This window comes from Cryptomeria japonica, chromosome 11 (assembly GCF_030272615.1).
Source record: "Cryptomeria japonica chromosome 11, Sugi_1.0, whole genome shotgun sequence".
NCBI lineage: Eukaryota > Viridiplantae > Streptophyta > Pinopsida > Cupressales > Cupressaceae > Cryptomeria > Cryptomeria japonica.
This window is the reverse complement of record NC_081415.1, coordinates 436,560,676-436,578,052: the sequence shown is the minus strand read 5'-3', so window position 1 is coordinate 436,578,052 and position 17,377 is coordinate 436,560,676.

Below are 17,377 nucleotides of genomic sequence, written 5' to 3'. Positions count from 1 at the left end.
TAAAATTTGAAATTGGGATGAGTATCATCCCTAAGGTTTATAAAAACTTCATGCAACCTCTCCACCAGATATGTTGCATAGTCAAAAGGCCTAGGTTCATACATTTGTATATCAGAGGCTAACACTAGCAGCCCAGTGCTTGCCAAATCAGGCACCTCCACCCCTCCTACATGCCCAAACGACATATATGTACACTGCAAGTAGTGTCTGAACAAATCAATGTTGAATGGTGGCCCGTCTTCCTTTGTTAATTTTCCTTCCTGCCTCTTGTGAATGGAAAATTTCCAGCCGGTATATGTAGTGTCCATTCTGAGGTATTCTTCCTCCAACTCCCCAAAGGACAAGGGCTTATTAGGAGTGGGGTCTAAATTGAAAACCTCATTTATGGTACCTAAAGAAAATATAATAAATGCTTCCCCATTTGGGAGCTGAGTGCACCTCTTCTTTGAATTATAATTCCTCACCAAAACCTCTAGCAATCTTATGTTTACAAAAACATTGGGGACTGTTAGCTTACCTAAATTTGTCATCCAAGGATTGCAGAGTGACATCTCCTTGCTCCTTCTCAAATAGGGGAACATAAACAGTTCATGTCCCCTTATCTTGGTCCAGACATCTCCGACCTCTCTATACTTGTCTTCTAATTGGTCTCTCCCCGACAGGTGTTGTTTCGACCTTCTGGATTTTGGGTTGGGTGCCTGCATTTGGTCTATCATGTCTTGGTTTAACTTCTTGACTGGAGGCACCTCTTCAGTTTTTCCTTTCTTTTCCTTAGAGTTGGGACTCTTGGCTGCCCTCTTCTTTCCTGTTGAACTCAAAGCTTCCATTTTTGCAATTACAATCCTCTACTCTGTTTTTCAAAGGCGCAATGTGTTCTATTTGTGCATTCTTTTTTCACCAATGCAGTATTTAGACAAGACAATTTCTAGTTCTGCCATATTCTTTTGTAATAATGAACTTCTCATAAAATTTGCCTCTTGCGAACCATAGATGCATCTACTACAAGTATTAAATAGATAACTTTTTTAAAAATTGGTTTTGAATTCTGATATGACAACGACTCGTCAGCATGTGTCTCCCCGATGAATATTCTCTTTTTGGCGCTCTTTGAACAACCCTTTATCTTCTTTGACATCTTACTTTCTCTTATTGAGATACCCTAAGCTGATGACTCCTTTTCCTCCTCATTGGTATATCTCAAACCGATATTCTCATCGAGCGTTAGGTGAGCTTATTTAGTGTTATCGCGATAGGCATTGTTTCCCCGATGGACTTCACCATCGGCATAGATCTTCCCTATGCAACCTGCTTCATCGCCATGAGTCTTCACGATAGTGTCTTTGCTCTGCTCAATAAGTCTACTCCTTTATTGGGTATTGAGGTAATCCAAAATGAAACATACCAATAAAGAAGAGTCTTCCTGATAGAGTTTTTCCCATCGGTATATGTTTCACCGATGATTTCTTCGAGCCTCGAAGTGGCTCAAAGTAACACATACTAATTTTTTGGCTATACCGATGCAACTAGCTTCATCACCATGAGTCTTCCCGATAGTGTCTTCACTCCGCTCAATCAGTCTGCTCCTTCATCGGGTATTGGGGTAATCCGAAATGAAACATACTGATAAGCAAAGTCTTTCCGATAGAGTATGTTCCATTGGTATATGTTTCATTGATGATTTCTTTGGGCGTCGGGGTGGCTCAAAGTAACACATATCAATCGCTTTGGCTATACCAATGCAACCGGCTTCATCACCATGAGTCTTCCCGATAGTGTCTTTGCTCCGCTCAATCAGTCCACTCCTTCATCGGGTATCGGGGTAATCCGAAATGAAACATACCGATAAGCAAAGTCTTCCTGATAGAGTATGTTCCATTGGTATATGTTTCATCAATGATTTCTTTGGGTGTCGGGGTGGCTCAAAGTAACACATACCAATTGCTTTGGCTATACCGATGGACTCTTCTTTTTGCCACTCTTATCGGTATAAGTCTTACCAATACCCTCATCGGCTATCGGCAAGACAATTCTCCACTGCTGCCGCTAGTGTTTACTATGTCGATGGGTCATATCGGTATAGTTTTTTTCAATGCATCAATTCTCCTCAACTTTTCTCCTTGATCGATATAACTTCTACCAATGAGTACAACTCCGTCTTGCTACACTATCTCATCGGTATATGGTATCTTGATGCCTCCTCACCTCAATCGGGTGATCGTTAACTTGCAAAGGAATTGTTGGCACATATTTTGTGGAACAAGTATACAATTGGTAAAACATATAGTTGATTGTTCTCTCTCACAGGGTAAAATATATTTTAAATTTTCATTTTGGATTGGGGTATTGAGATGGGGCTTACTTTCGCAATTTGGAACTGCAAGGCAAGAAATAATGCTTTGCTTCATGCTTGTTCATATGTTGTGACTTGGTCAGACCAGATGTGGCTTTGGAACTTGCCTGGATGAATAATATGATTGACTTTGTGTTTCCATACCTACTTCAGGTTCTTGATATACTCTAATGATTTTGTGAATATTTTAAGTTTCTCTTTAATAAACATTTTAAATCTTCTGCACAATTAAATAGCTAATATTCAAAGAATTTCTTTTTCGAAGTTCATTTGAGAATACAAGACAAAAGTTGATGAGCTTGTTAAGGACAAGTTAGAGGTTGTCCAAAAAGAGAAATCCAAGGAGAAAGAAGAGAAAGATCTTGTTGCTTAACAGGTATGCATTTTGCATAATGGAGCCTCAAGGAGCACTTGTTCTACTCTACTGATGGTTTTTAAAAATTTAAATAAATATGTGCCTATTTTGTTTATAGAATATAGCATTTTAAGAGCATAATTGTTGAAATTATAGAAAATAGCATGCGCATTTTTAAGAGCATAATTAAGGAAAAGAGCATGATTAGATTGTCAAATTGTTTTTATTGTCGTTTGGTTGGCTGATACAGAATAATGAATATTTAGTATTATCATATTGGTCAATAAGTGCAAACCTTTCCATCCACCAACCATCCGATGAGGATGATGTATGTTTGACAACATCCTCCTCGGATAAGCAGTGAGAGGGCACCATAATTCCGACGCCCACCCAATTTATTCCGACGACTATCGATTTTTGCTAAAGGCTAAGCAGTGAGGGGCCGTCGTAATTCCGATGCCCACCCAATTTATTTTGATGATTTATCGATTTTTGCCAGTGCCTGGACTATCGCACATACACCATCCTCATTAGTGTGGATGCCCTCATTGTTGTCGGACTTCCGACGGCTAAACAGTGACAGGGCCATCTAAATTTAGACACCCAAACTATCACACATACAACATCCTTGTCAATGCGGATGCCCTCATTGCCGTCGAAATTCTGATGGCTACACAATGACGGGGCTGTCTAAATTCAAATGCCCGAGCTGTTGCACATACAACATCCTCGTCGATGCGAATGCTCGCGTTGTCGTCGAAATTTCGATGGCTACACAGTGACCGGGCCGTCTGAATTCAAACGCCCGAACCATCGCACATACAACATCCTCATCGGTGTGGATTTATCGAGTTTTACCGACGGCTAAGAAATGAGGGGACCATTGGAATTCCAATTTATTCTGATGCCTTAGCCGTCAGAACATTACCTACAAGGCGTTGGTATTCCAACGACTTATCGAGTTTTACCGATGGCTAAGCGCATTCATGGTCCTTGTCAGAAGAGTCTTTGACTCTGTCAAAATTTCGACGGTCTTGACCACTATCAGAATGTCCGACTACAAGTTTTCGACGGTGTTGCTCATCGGCAGTCTGACGAATTGCCGTCAAAATTTGAGGCCAAATGTACTAGTGTCTAGAATAGATATTTTAAATGCAAGAAAATCTTGGACAGTGCTGGTGGGAGTTTGAGCTCACCATTGAGTCCAGGGTGTTAAAGAAAGTCATTTAGTATTTTGTTTTGCTCAAATCGAATATTTTTTGCCAAAGTTTTAAGTTTTTCAAGAAGGGATAGTTACCAATTATGAAAGGTAGTTGATTGTCTAAAATAGATTGGGTCAAATATAACCTCATCATTATGTGCAAAAGACCTAAAAACCCTAGAAATACCTATCAAATTGTCAACTTTCGACACCATCATATGGAGGCCACATAGATTTTTTTTTGACATACCTAGCTGCATAGTACAATCTATACCAAGCCATATTGCACAATCCATATACATGCATCATAAAAAAAAAAAACCTCTTTGGCTATATTTTATCATTTTTTTAAGAACATTTTAGCTCCATCTCAGCTCAATTTTGGTGTCCTCGGGCAATCTTTTCATCACTGCTACGCTGCTGTTTCTTGGCATATGAATTTTTTCTTCTTAAATTTTTTTCAGTCACCTCAAAGGGTTGACATCATACCTTCCTTGTCTGTGGTGAGATGCATGTGGTGGCATATTTAGCCGATAGGCTATTATTGTGAGGGAACCCCACTGATTTTGTCTACTATTTGACACCAAAATATTTCTCGACATTGTGTGCAATTTACGATTAAATTTTCTAAAAGTGTCCATAGCATTCTAGATGTTTCGCATTTTAAAACATGCTTATCCCCTCTTTCCCCATTCTTTCATCCATAAACCCACTTCATCTCTTCTTTTAAGAAAACTTTAAGGAGAGAATCGTACACTCCCTTTAACACTCTGTACTAGACAAAGTCAATGACGAATCGATTTTCTAATGTATTGGTCCTTTTGATTTAAGATGGACTGTTGGAGGAAAACGAAAATATGCAAAAGCCTTCCTCAAGCATGAACAAAAATATAGATAAGCTCCACATGTGCTTCAGTGATGGAAAAAGGCACTCCAACAAATTTCATGTCGTTTCAGTTGCACCATTAAACATATTGAGTAAGTAGCTTAAAATTCTTATTTTTGTCAAAGTTTGATAGTAATGCCTATTTACACCTCGCCATAGGAAAGGAGGCCCCTAAGAATAAGGGGGTTTCCAGGACGCTATGAGCCGGTCTAATATTCAACGAGTGTTGCTTCCAAAGAAGATTGTTGAAAAAGTTGCGTCTTCAGAGCCCAAATGACCAAAATTGTCCAAAACGTGAGATTAGCTTTTATATTTAATGTCTTCTACAAATTTTTTATTTTCGAACAACACCATTATGAGGATGCATTAAGGCATTTGGGATTAATCATGTTTTTGTATTTGTAGTATATTATCGGTCGATTTTGATGACTGCTTAGTAGGTTTAGAGCATTTTGTGTATATGAAAAAAAGAGAGGAAAAATTTATTTTTGTTGATTAATTTATATTGTTAAAAAGTGGGGTTCTTAACGATGGTGATAGGGAATTGGTGATTTAAATTGCACCCATAGTTCAGGATGCCTAGTAAAAAGGTTGGAGCGTTTAATTTAAAACAATAGTGTATTTCTTCACTTGCAGGTTTGATATGTAACTCTCAATTTTAATAATATAATATATTGTTTTAAAATTGAGAGTTATATTTATAAGTGATATGTTTCTTAAAGTGAAATTTGAAATTTTTTATTAATATATAATAGATTAAAATAGAATCTTTTATTTTGAAATGTCTAATACATTAATATAGGTATCTTAAATATGTATACTTAAGAAATGCAAGAAATATAATTTAAGATTTTTTTTAAATTTTTTTTTTTTTAAATTAGTTGATTAATTAAATTGATATATTAATTTTAATATTAGGATTGTTTTATTAATAAAGCAGTGAGAACAAGGGCACAGACCCTTTACATAGCATAACTATAAAAATCAAAGTGTAGAAATAACACTATAATAGCAACTATTGGGAAAAAGGAACCAAGTCTTTAGAAATCAGAAACAATATCAGAAAACAAAAAACAAACTAAAGGGGTGCCTTGCACACCCCAGTGGCATCCATGGCACTGTTCCATTCATTGGACGGGAACTTGTAAAGGTCCCTAGCCTCCTACTTGTCCTCCTCTATGTCTGCAGAACGTTCCCTCAACAAAGAAAGGGTGAGCGCCAAGTTGTGTAACACCTGCACATGGAATTTGTTAAGGCTCGCCATTTGGGCTTCACAAGCCTCCATCTTGTTCTTAAGCTAGTTGACATCATCCTTGATAGTCTGCAATTCCAGCACAGGGCCAAGGTTCTCAATCCTCTGCATGATATCCAACACATTCATGCTCAGCTTTTCCATTTGCTGAAGAGTAGGGACACGCTGGGGGTTCTCAGCAGCCATGTCATTCGTAGTCTCTTCGATCTCTTTGGGCACATCTTCAGTAGGGAAATTATCAATGTCATTAACCAGGCCCATCAGGGGGATAGATTGCATCACCTGTTTAGCCATTTTTAAATCTGGGTCCAAGTTACCAGAGTCCAGGGCTTTGTTATCAGAAATTTCCTCGCCCATGACACCCTCAGTGCCCATGTTCATAGGGGTCGTATCCTTAACATCAATGGGGTCTTGGGTTTGCATTCAGAATTACCCATGTCAGTGGCACCAACAGTGGTTGGAACCATGGGGTCCCTAGTCATATTCACATCCACAGCATCCCCATCAGGGGCCCCCATAGTGGTATTAGGGTCCTCTCCCTCCTTGTCCCCAATGGGGTCCTCCTCGGAGTCCAGATTCTCGATCATCAGGGTCTTCTTTTTGCGGCTTTCGGAAGCCAATATGGAGAATCTCCTTGTAGCGTCCTAAAATTGCGACACTTGCAATTTCGACTGCATTTCGGTCTTCACGATGGTGACGCAACACGCAACCTGAATGGAGACCCTGAAACTTGCTCACGACACTAAAAACTGCATTTTTCAAGCACCCTGGCCTGAACCTCCTTGCACCCTGCTATCCCGGGAGGTGGGACCAGAGCGCCCAGCGCCCTGGTCCTTCAGGACCAGGGCGCCCAGCGCCCTGGTCCCTGGGTCCTATTTTGGGCCCGGTCTCCTAAGGGGTCTCGGGTCTTTTTGTTTGCAAATTGGAAATTAACTTTCCTGGTCGGCCTAAGGTCGGGAAAATCAGTCTATCAGCCCTAATTGACAAGTATATAAACTACATTTTTCTCTCTCATTTGGCATGAAGAGGATATGTGTACAAAAGCATGGAAATTATACTCAAGCATTCAAGCATTCAAGCATTCCTTCAAGCAATTGATCATTTCAAGTCTCCATTCAAGGCTAAGTGTTGCATTCAAGACAAGGATTCAACCATTGAAGAGGAGATCACATACTACATGCTACAACATACAACATACAACATACAACATCTAAACCTTCGCACATAAGGATACAAACATCCTTAGAACAAGGTATTAGTACTTGTTTTACAGTCATTTACATTTACAGCTCTTGCTCATTTCTTGGTTAATTCCAAAACCAGGGTTTGACCTAAAGGCAAACCCCTAATCCCTAACCCCCCAATCGTCTTCGCTTTTCTGTGTGTAGGTTGCAGGTACGCGGCTGAAATTGAAGATCTGGAATCCTTGTGCAGAGACGAACAGATCCCCCTTCGTTTCGCGGATTTTTCGGAGGACCGTGGCGCCGGGCGCCATCGTCCTGACAACTTTTGCTCAAATTTGCAGGACAGCGCCGTATCGACATTTTACTACTAATTCCAGGTCCGCAGCTTCATCCTATAACCCGAACTCAGTTTATAAGCGAATCTTTATGACTTTCTATGCATTCCTAGCTTAATTTCCTTAACAACATTCTTTACAAAAGAGGGTAGCCTTGCTTTCCTAACCCTTGAAATTCATTTAGCATCCAATCTTACATTGTGTGGGATTGGATCTTATGAGTTTCAACCCCTCTTTTGAATGTAAAGTCTCTCCCCTAAGTGAAAAACCATCGAATCCTAGCGAACCTCCCTTCTCTCTCCTCGGAGTCGGAAGAGGGGAGAGCAACTAGGGTTCGATCGCGATTTTCCGCTTTACATTTTGGTGAACCCGACGTGAACATCCTTTCTGATTTTTCATGCTTAGATCTGAAGAAAAAAAAAATTGATTACATTTTCATGTTTGATCTTTTGCAAAATTTTAGAGGTGATTGCATAAAAACCCTAAATTTTCTTTTTTGTAATTGAACCTGCGAAATGTCTAAATGTTAATGCCTGTTTCAGATCTGCCCTTCTATTACAAATTTTTAATTCATATTTGTGCTTTAATTCTGAAAATTAAGTGGTTAAGTGTCAAAACCCTAATTTTTGAAACCCTCTTGATTCAACCTTTGTCCGACAATTTCACTGATCAAAACATCTCCAAATCAGCTGTAACTTTGGATTCCGCAATAAAATCACAATATCTTTCATCCCTGAAAATTTGGAAAAAAGTTGCGAGGACCGTGGCGCCGAGCGCCATCGTCCCCGACATTTTTTCTAAAATTTCGGGAGCGAGGTCTTACTGTATTTTCCTGCTAAAATCCAGAATTTTGGCTGATTTTATCAATTTTAACACCTTCAAAATAACAGTCAAAGTTGGTCTTGTGATTGCTTGGATTAAGGCTTCTAAACATTTAAAAATCATTGAAATTGAAACTTTGTGTCAAAATTGTGTTCTTACTGTCCTAATCTGAAAAGTGTGTTATCATTCATTAAAAATTTCAGTGCTTTATTCAAATTCTTGCATTTTGTGACTTTTGAAATGAAGTGCTTAATTACAACAACTTTGATTTCCGCTTTGAATTTTGCGTGAAATTGAGTCAATTTTCAAAATTCAAAATTTGCATTGCTCTTGACATTCCCTCTAAAATCATAAAATTCAAAATTTCAAGTTTCCCTCTCTTTTTCAAAATTCAAATTTTGCATTTTTTCGACAATCTGGGTAAGGTTCAATTTTGAGATTACAACTTTAATTTGGCCTATCTACAGATCGTAAAATCACTCAATTTTTTCAGATTAGCTCTAAAATCATCATACCTTTCATCCCTGCAAATTTTGAAAAAAATTGCAAGGACCGTGTTGCACTCCGAGCGCCACGGTCCCGGGCATTTTTTCCGAAATTTCGGGAGACTGTTGTGATTGCATTTAACAGCTTAAATCCAGAAGATTGGCTGATTTTACTGAAAATTGCTACCTCTAAATTCAAAATCTTCTCTCTCTTTCTAGTGCATGAGTTTTACAACAATAAGCCCTACTTACACTATTCCCGTTAGACGAAGCCGTAGAATTAAGTCTTTCCGAGGTTTAACTACTGAGGAGATGGAACCTAATTTGAATAGCCTTTTTAACGAGGACATGGGTAATTCCTCTAATCCTCCTAATGATGAAGAAGCTCTCCATGAGGTTTTTGAAGAACAACTTTCGAAATTGGATAACCAATTTGACGATTTTCGACAATGGATGTCTCAAGAATACCCTGATAGTCAAGCTCTTCCTTTAATTGAGGGTCTAAAACGTATGCTTCAAAGTGATAAGAATGGAATTGATATTTTGCGTGGTATTTCACACATTGTGAATTCGAACGTGATGCCTATGAAGAGTTGTGCTGAAACTTTAGGTTATACACAACCTCCTACTCAAGTCAATCATTCTATTCCTTTGATGACTTCTATTGCTAGCATACCTACTTTTACATCAAACATAATGGCTACTTCTACACAAGACATTCCTCCTATGATCACCAGTCATGGGGGCAACCCTTCTTCTTCAATTAACCCTCTTCCTTCATTTAATCCGACTTCTTCATTCATTCCTTCAATGAGTGTCCCTATTATATCTCCACAAATGAACATGACGCAAGGGGGCAATTCATTTAACCATTCTATTCCTCCTTGTAGTGTTCCTCCTGTCCAATCATCTCCTATGACTAATTATCATAGAGTCCCACCACCTTACTCTCTACCTTCTTTCAATAACATAACACCTCCATCTCAATCTAACACATCCAATATGAACTCTTCGACCGAAGCGACCATTAACAATCTTGCACAAACTGTCTCTTCTTTACAGCAACAAATTGCCTGTATGAATCAATCTAAGTTTAGTGTGCCCACATTTGATGTTGCGAGCCCACTTTCTCTTGACATTGTTCGAGCTATCCCTCCTAAACATGTTGAAATCCCGCATTTGGAACTTTATAATGGTAAAGGAGATCCTCTAACACATGTTAAGACTTTTCAAACAATTTGTACTGATTTTGCTTATGACCAAAGGTTGCTTGCAAAACTATTCACTAGAACATTAAGAGACAAAGCCCTACAATGGTATTGCTCGTTGCCTTCTTATTCTATTACTTCTTTCGAACAACTTGCAAATGCTTTCATTCAACAATTTCAAAACAATATAAGTCCTAAAGTTACTTTGATTGATTTAATGCATTGTAAACAAGGTGTTAAAGAAAAAGTGACTGATTTCATTGGTAGATATAAGCATTTGTATGCTCAAATTTCTTTTCCAGTGCCTGACAATGATATTCAAAGAATCTTTATTTCTAATTTACAAAAAGATATTCGAGACAAACTTCTATTTTCTGAGTTTACTTCTTTCCAACAGTTGTGTGCAACTCTTCACAATTATCAACTGACTGTGAGTCAAATGGAACAATCACATCCTATGGCTCCGAGTGATAAGGGTGATAGCAGTCAACAACCATTTGGGAAGTTTAAACCGAACAGAGATTCCATCAAATTCAATGAAAACATCATCAACAATAATGTGAATGCAGCATCAGGTGTGCCTCCTATTTCTAAATTTTTCAAGAAAGAAAGAAAGTATACTCCTTTGAATGAATCATTGCATAGTATTATGAATAAGTTATTGGAACAAAATGTGCTTACTCTTCCTCCTATAAGACAAATTGATCCTGCAAAGATTACTTCACCTTATTTTGATAACAAAGCTTTTTGTCAATTTCATCGTCAGCCTGGGCATGATACTGAAAAATGTTTTTCTTTAAAGGGTAAAATTCAAGATTTGATTGATAACAATACTATCTCTGTTTCTAGAGTGAATAATAAAGGCAACACATCTGTAGCTCCTCCTAACCAAAATCTTTAGATTTTCACTGATCCATTGCCTTCTCATACCTCTAATGCAATTGAGGCTAATGATTCCTCTCTCTCATCTGATGGTCTTGTGTCTATGACTCCGAATGTGATTAACTTTGTAGAGCAGCAAGAAATCCCTAAAGAACCTTCTATCACATTTGATTCCAGTGAAACCATTAGGGCACCTGATGGTCCTTTATACATAGTTGCAAAAGTTAAGAATACACCTTGCCGTGGAGTGCTTATTGATCCTTCGTGCATGGTTAATGTTATTACTGAAGAATTTCTTTTTACTTTGCAATTGAATCAAGTGATATATGACAAAACAGATGTGATTGTGAAATTATTTGATGCATTTTCTTCTCCTGCAATTGGTTCTATTACATTGCCTATTGAGGTCCATAACAAATCTCTTGATGTGAACTTTGCTATTATTCCATCTTTCGAACAATTTCGTGTGAAGCTTGGCTATCCTTGGCTATCTTCCATGAAAGCTATTGCTTCTCCTATTCATAAGTGTTTGAAATTTCCCCATAATGGTGAAGTTGTTACTATCAATCATAGTCTCTTTAAACCAGCTGAAAGAACCTCTAGTGTTCCTATTGATTACTTTTGGCCTAAACAATTCCAATCTCTTCCTCCGTGAAGTGATCATCTTTTCAAATCTTATCAAAAGTGGAAAATAGATATGATCCTATCTCTAAGTGAACCTAGAGCACCTAAACTTGATATTCCTATCATTCTTGAGAAGGAAGTTCTTCCTTTGAAAGATAAAACTAATGTCTTTCCTCAAGAAGATTCTCAACCCATCCCTATGGATGTGACTATGTCTATACCTAATAAATTTCCTAAGAGTAGACCTATACCTCCTCGTCATGATGGACTTGGTCTTCTCCCTAAACCAAAAATTCCTCCTTTATATGGAGCAGTTCCTCCTCCTTCTTTTTATAGAGAGAAGAGACCTTCTTCTTCTCCTATTATCCAGCCTAAGAGACCACAACCTAAACACCCAAGTGCTAAGGATGAGAACATTCCTCCTCCTCAGTCTTCTCCACTTCTTACTAAGACTAGACGAAATCGTTCTCCACGTGAACGCCGGCGAAAGCGTCGTCTTAGAGCTCAAACTTTACAATCTCCAAAAACACCTTCAACAAGCATTATTCCATTTTCTCCTTAGCTGGACATTGAGCCTAAATCTCCTAAACATAAGATGCATGATGGTCTTGATCCGGTGCGAGTTAAAGATCCTATTTTTATAAATCTTGATGATGATATAGATGAAAATGTTATTCATGATGAAAATGTTACTCCTCTTGCTTCTGATAGTGAATATGAACTTGTTGATATTGATAACCATTTATCTAATGAATTTTCTAAAGCACTTATCCTAGCTCCTAGACAAGAACAATGTGGCTCGGAACATGAACATAGCCCTTGTTTGGATCTTGTGATAGCTCCATCTGCTGTGTTGGATGTTCCTCCTCTAGCGTGTTCCCTGCCTTCCCGAAACATTGATCAGCAAGATCGGGGGGTAGATGACATGCTAGACTAGTTACATTAGCATAGCAGATTCTCTCCTCCTCTCTTTTGTTACTTCTTCTATATGTTATTCTCATTCTTCTATTTGTTGTCCTTGGTGTTGTCTACTTGAGGACGATGCAAAGTATTGAGATCTCTCGATCTCTCTCATGTTGACTCAAAAGACACATGTGTTCCCTTCTTCTAGGTGACCTTCCTTGATTGGGGAATGAAGAACAATTATGCATACATACATATGATATATATACATGAATTATCATACAGCATACTGACCCCGAGGAAAGCGAAGTCACCTTGTGCTTTGTGTTTTGTGTCTATTATCCTTGGGCTTATCTCACACTTGGGGGCTAAATCCTTGCGATAACGTGCTCCTTTCCTTTCTCATTTCTTATGTGTATCACTACGTTAAAACAATCACCCCCGGTGAGGCGTATGCGATCGCTTTAACGTAGGGGGGCATACATCCCGTCCATATCTTTTCAAGATACTTGAAAATTTCTTGGCAAATTTAACCTTGCCTTGAGAATTTTTTGATATCTTTCTTGCATGACTCATAGTGACGGAACCTTACTACTGACAGTCATGGTTCTCCCTCGTGATCTTCCCTTTTACTTTGTCAATCGAAGTCGTAAGATCCTTAGTCCACTGGGGGCTTGGTGTATCTTGCCTCCTTGACGTGGTGAAAGTCTTTCAATGTTGTTTCCTTGTACTTTACCGGAAGTATGAGCATACATACTCCCGCTAAAGTGGGGGCTAAATGTAGCGTCCTAAAATTGCGACACTTGCAATTTCGACTGCATTTCGGTCTTCACGATGGCGACGCAACACGCAACCTGAATGGAGACCCTGAAACTTGCTCACGACACTAAAAACTGCATTTTTCAAGCACCCTGGCCTGAACCTCCTTGCACCCTGCTGTCCCGGGAGGTGGGACCAGAGCGCCCAGCGCCCTGGTCCTTCAGGACCAGGGCGCCCAGCGCCCTGGTCCCTGGGTCCTATTTTGGGCCCGGTCTCCTAAGGGGTCTCGGGTCTTTTTGTTTGCAAATTGGAAATTAACTTTCCTGGTCGGCCTAAGGTCAGGAAAATCAGTCTATCAACCCTAATTGACAAGTATATAAACTACATTTTTCTCTCTCATTTGGCATGAAGAGGATATGTGTACAAAAGCATGGAAATTATACTCAATCATTCAAGCATTCAAGCATTCCTTCAAGCAATTGATCATTTCAAGTCTCCATTCAAGGCTAAGTGTTGCATTCAAGACAAGGATTCAACCATTGAAGAGGAGATCACATACTACATGCTACAACATACAACATACAACATACAACATACAACATCTAAACCTTCGCACATAAGGATACAAACATCCTTAGAACAAGGTATTAGTACTTGTTTTACAGTCATTTACATTTACAGCTCTTGCTCATTTCTTGGTTAATTCCAAAACCAGGGTTTGACCTAAAGGCAAACCCCTAATCCCTAACCCCCCAATCGTCTTCGCTTTTCTGTGTGTAGGTTGCAGGTACGCGGCTGAAATTGAAGATCTGGAATCCTTGTGCAGAGACGAACAGATCCCCCTTCGTTTCGCGGATTTTTCGGAGGACCGTGGCGCCGGGCGCCATCGTCCCGACAACTTTTGCTCAAATTTGCAGGACAGCGCCGTATCGACATTTTACTACTAATTCCAGGTCCGCAGCTTCATCCTATAACCCGAACTCAGTTTATAAGTGAATCTTTATGACTTTCTATGCATTCCTAGCTTAATTTCCTTAACAACATTCTTTACAAAAGAGGGTAGCCTTGCTTTCCTAACCCTTGAAATTCATTTAGCATCCAATCTTACATTGTGTGGGATTGGATCTTATGAGTTTCAACCCCTCTTTTGAATGTAAAGTCTCTCCCCTAAGTGAAAAACCATCGAATCCTAGCGAACCTCCCTTCTCTCTCCTCGGAGTCGAAAGAGGGGAGAGCAACTAGGGTTCGATTGCGATTTTCTGCTTTACACTCCTTTTAACCTTAAAATCAGGGGAAGGATTGTCATTCTCAGCATCCTCAAAGGACGAAATGTCATCAAATTATATTTTTTTTCTATAGATCAACATTCATTATTTCTTAATTGTTTGTTTGTTTTTATTTTGATAAGTGGAATAAATATTATATATTAATATAAGTTAGTTTTTAATTATAATATTTTTTATGTACAAATAACCACATAAGATGCCTTGAAATTATTATAGAATTCCTCTGTCAGAGTAAAATTTATAAAAGATTTAATAACTTATTAGAAAATATATATATATAACTTTTATGAGCTTTTATATATTATGATGATCAAATATTTGTATAAAATGATTTAATAAAGAGTTTATATTCTAACATCCATTCATAACTTTAAGCTTGGTTATATAAAATTGAACTGTAAATTTTGAAATGTGTTTTATGCAATACAAGTTTGAGCCCAAATAATGTTCTTTCATCTAAAAGATGATATAAATACCTTCAGTCATTTTTTTTCTTTAATACTATAAAATATCTTATAAGTAAATAATTTGTAAATAATTCTCAATTTTATTATATTGTATAATTTTATGTTTATTTGAAAAGTAGTTATTGTTTTGCAATTTTTTATTTATTTTCTATAGATCAACATTCATTATTTCTTAATTGTTTGTTTATTTTTATTTTGATAAGTGAAATAAATATTATATATTAATATAATTTAGTCTTTAATTATAATATTTTTTAATGTACAAATAACCACATAAGATGCCTTGAAATTATTATAGAATTCCTCTTCAGAGTAAAATTTATAAAAAAATTTAATAACTTATTAGAAAAAATATATAACTTTTATGAGCTTTTATATATTATGATGATCAAATATTTGTATAAAATTATTTAATAAAGAGTTTATATTCTAACAGCCATTCATAACTTTAAGCTTGGTTATATAAAATTGAACTGTAAATTTTGAAATGTGTTCTATGCAATACAAGTTTGAGCCCAAATAATGTTCTTTCATCTAAAAGATGATAGAAATGCCTTCAATCATTTTTTTTCTTTAATATTATACAATAACTTATAAGTAAATAAAATAGAATAATTGGTAAATAATTCTCAAATAAAATAATTTGTAAATAATTCTCAATTTTCTTATATTGTATAATTTTATGTTTATTTGAAAAGTTGTTATTGTTGTGCAAGTTTTTATTTATTTTCTTTAGATCAACATTCATTATTTCTTAATTGTTTGTTTGTTTTTTATTTTATAAATGGAATAAATATTTTATATTAATATAAGTTTATTTTTAATTATAATATTTCGTATGTACAAATAACCACATAAGATGCCTTGAAATTATTATAGAAGATTTAATAACTTTTTAGAAAAAATATATAACTTTTATGAGCTTTTATATATTATGATGATCAAATATTTTTATAAAATGATTTAATAAAGAGTGTATATTCTAACATCCATTCATAACTTTAAGCTTGGTTATATAAAGTGAACTATAAATTTTGAAATGTGTTTTATGCAATACAAGTTTGAGCCCAAATAATGTTCTTTCATCTAAAAGATGATAGAAATGCCTTCAATCATTTTTAATTATATTGTATAATTTTTTTATATTGTTGAACTTTTGTATATTGTATAATTATATATTTATTTGAAAGGTTGTTATGGTTGTGCAATTTTCTATTTATTTTCTATAGATCAACATTCATTATTTCTTAATTGTTTGTTTATTTTTATTTTGATAAGTGGAATAAATATTATATATTAATATAAGTTAATTTTTAGTTATAATATTTTTTTATGTACAAATAATCACATAAGATGCTTTGAAATTATTATAGAATTCCTCTATCAGAGTAAAATTTATTAAAGATTTAATAACTTATTAGAAAAAATATATAACTTTTATGAGATTTTATATATTATGATGATCAAATATTTGTATAAAATGATTTAATAAAGAGTTTATATTCTAACATTTTATTCATAACTTTAAGCTTGGTTATATAAAATTGAACTGTAAATTTTGAAATGTGTTTTCTGCAATACAAGTTTGAGCCCAAATAATGTTCTTTAGTCTAAAAGATGATAGAAATGCCTTCAATCATTTTTTTTCTTTAATACTATATAATAACTTATAAGTAAATAAAATAAAATAATTTGTAAATAATTCTCAAATAAAATAATTTGTAAATAATTCTCAGATAAAATAATTTGTAAATAATTATCAAATAAAATAAATAACTCTTCAATAAATAGTACAACAAAAATCTAGCCTCAATTTTGTAATTTTGGTTTGTTTAGCTAATGCCCCTTTGATGTAATGTTGCTTTTTGTTTTTCTATGGGGCTAGTTGTATCTTGTGGTCTTCTTAGGCTTAATGCCTTGTTATGTCTTGACTATTCTCTGCTTTTATGTTAAAGGATTTTGGGTCCCTTCAAAACCTATTTTTGCCTTAATCAAAAACAAAAATCTAGCCACAAATATAATAAAAAAACTAATAGAATAACCAAATGGTAATGCAACAATAGTTTTTGATAAAGATAAATGGGTTTTACATGGACCTGAAACCAAAATTTTTACAACAGCCGATCATCAGCCAAACAGACATGAAACAACAACAACAACAGGGGAGCAACCCCGAACAGTCACGAAAAAAAAAGAAATGCAGATAAACAAGACAAAACAAAAGAAAAATCTCTCAGTTAAGAGAGAGCACCGGATCCTTTTTCTTTTGGATGGAAATCCTGCTGATTTCTTCCAGCTCCTCCATAATGAATCTGGAGGTAACCTTGTTGCTGATTCTACTCCTAGTTCTGGAACTGTGTCTAGTGGTTTTGTTGTCT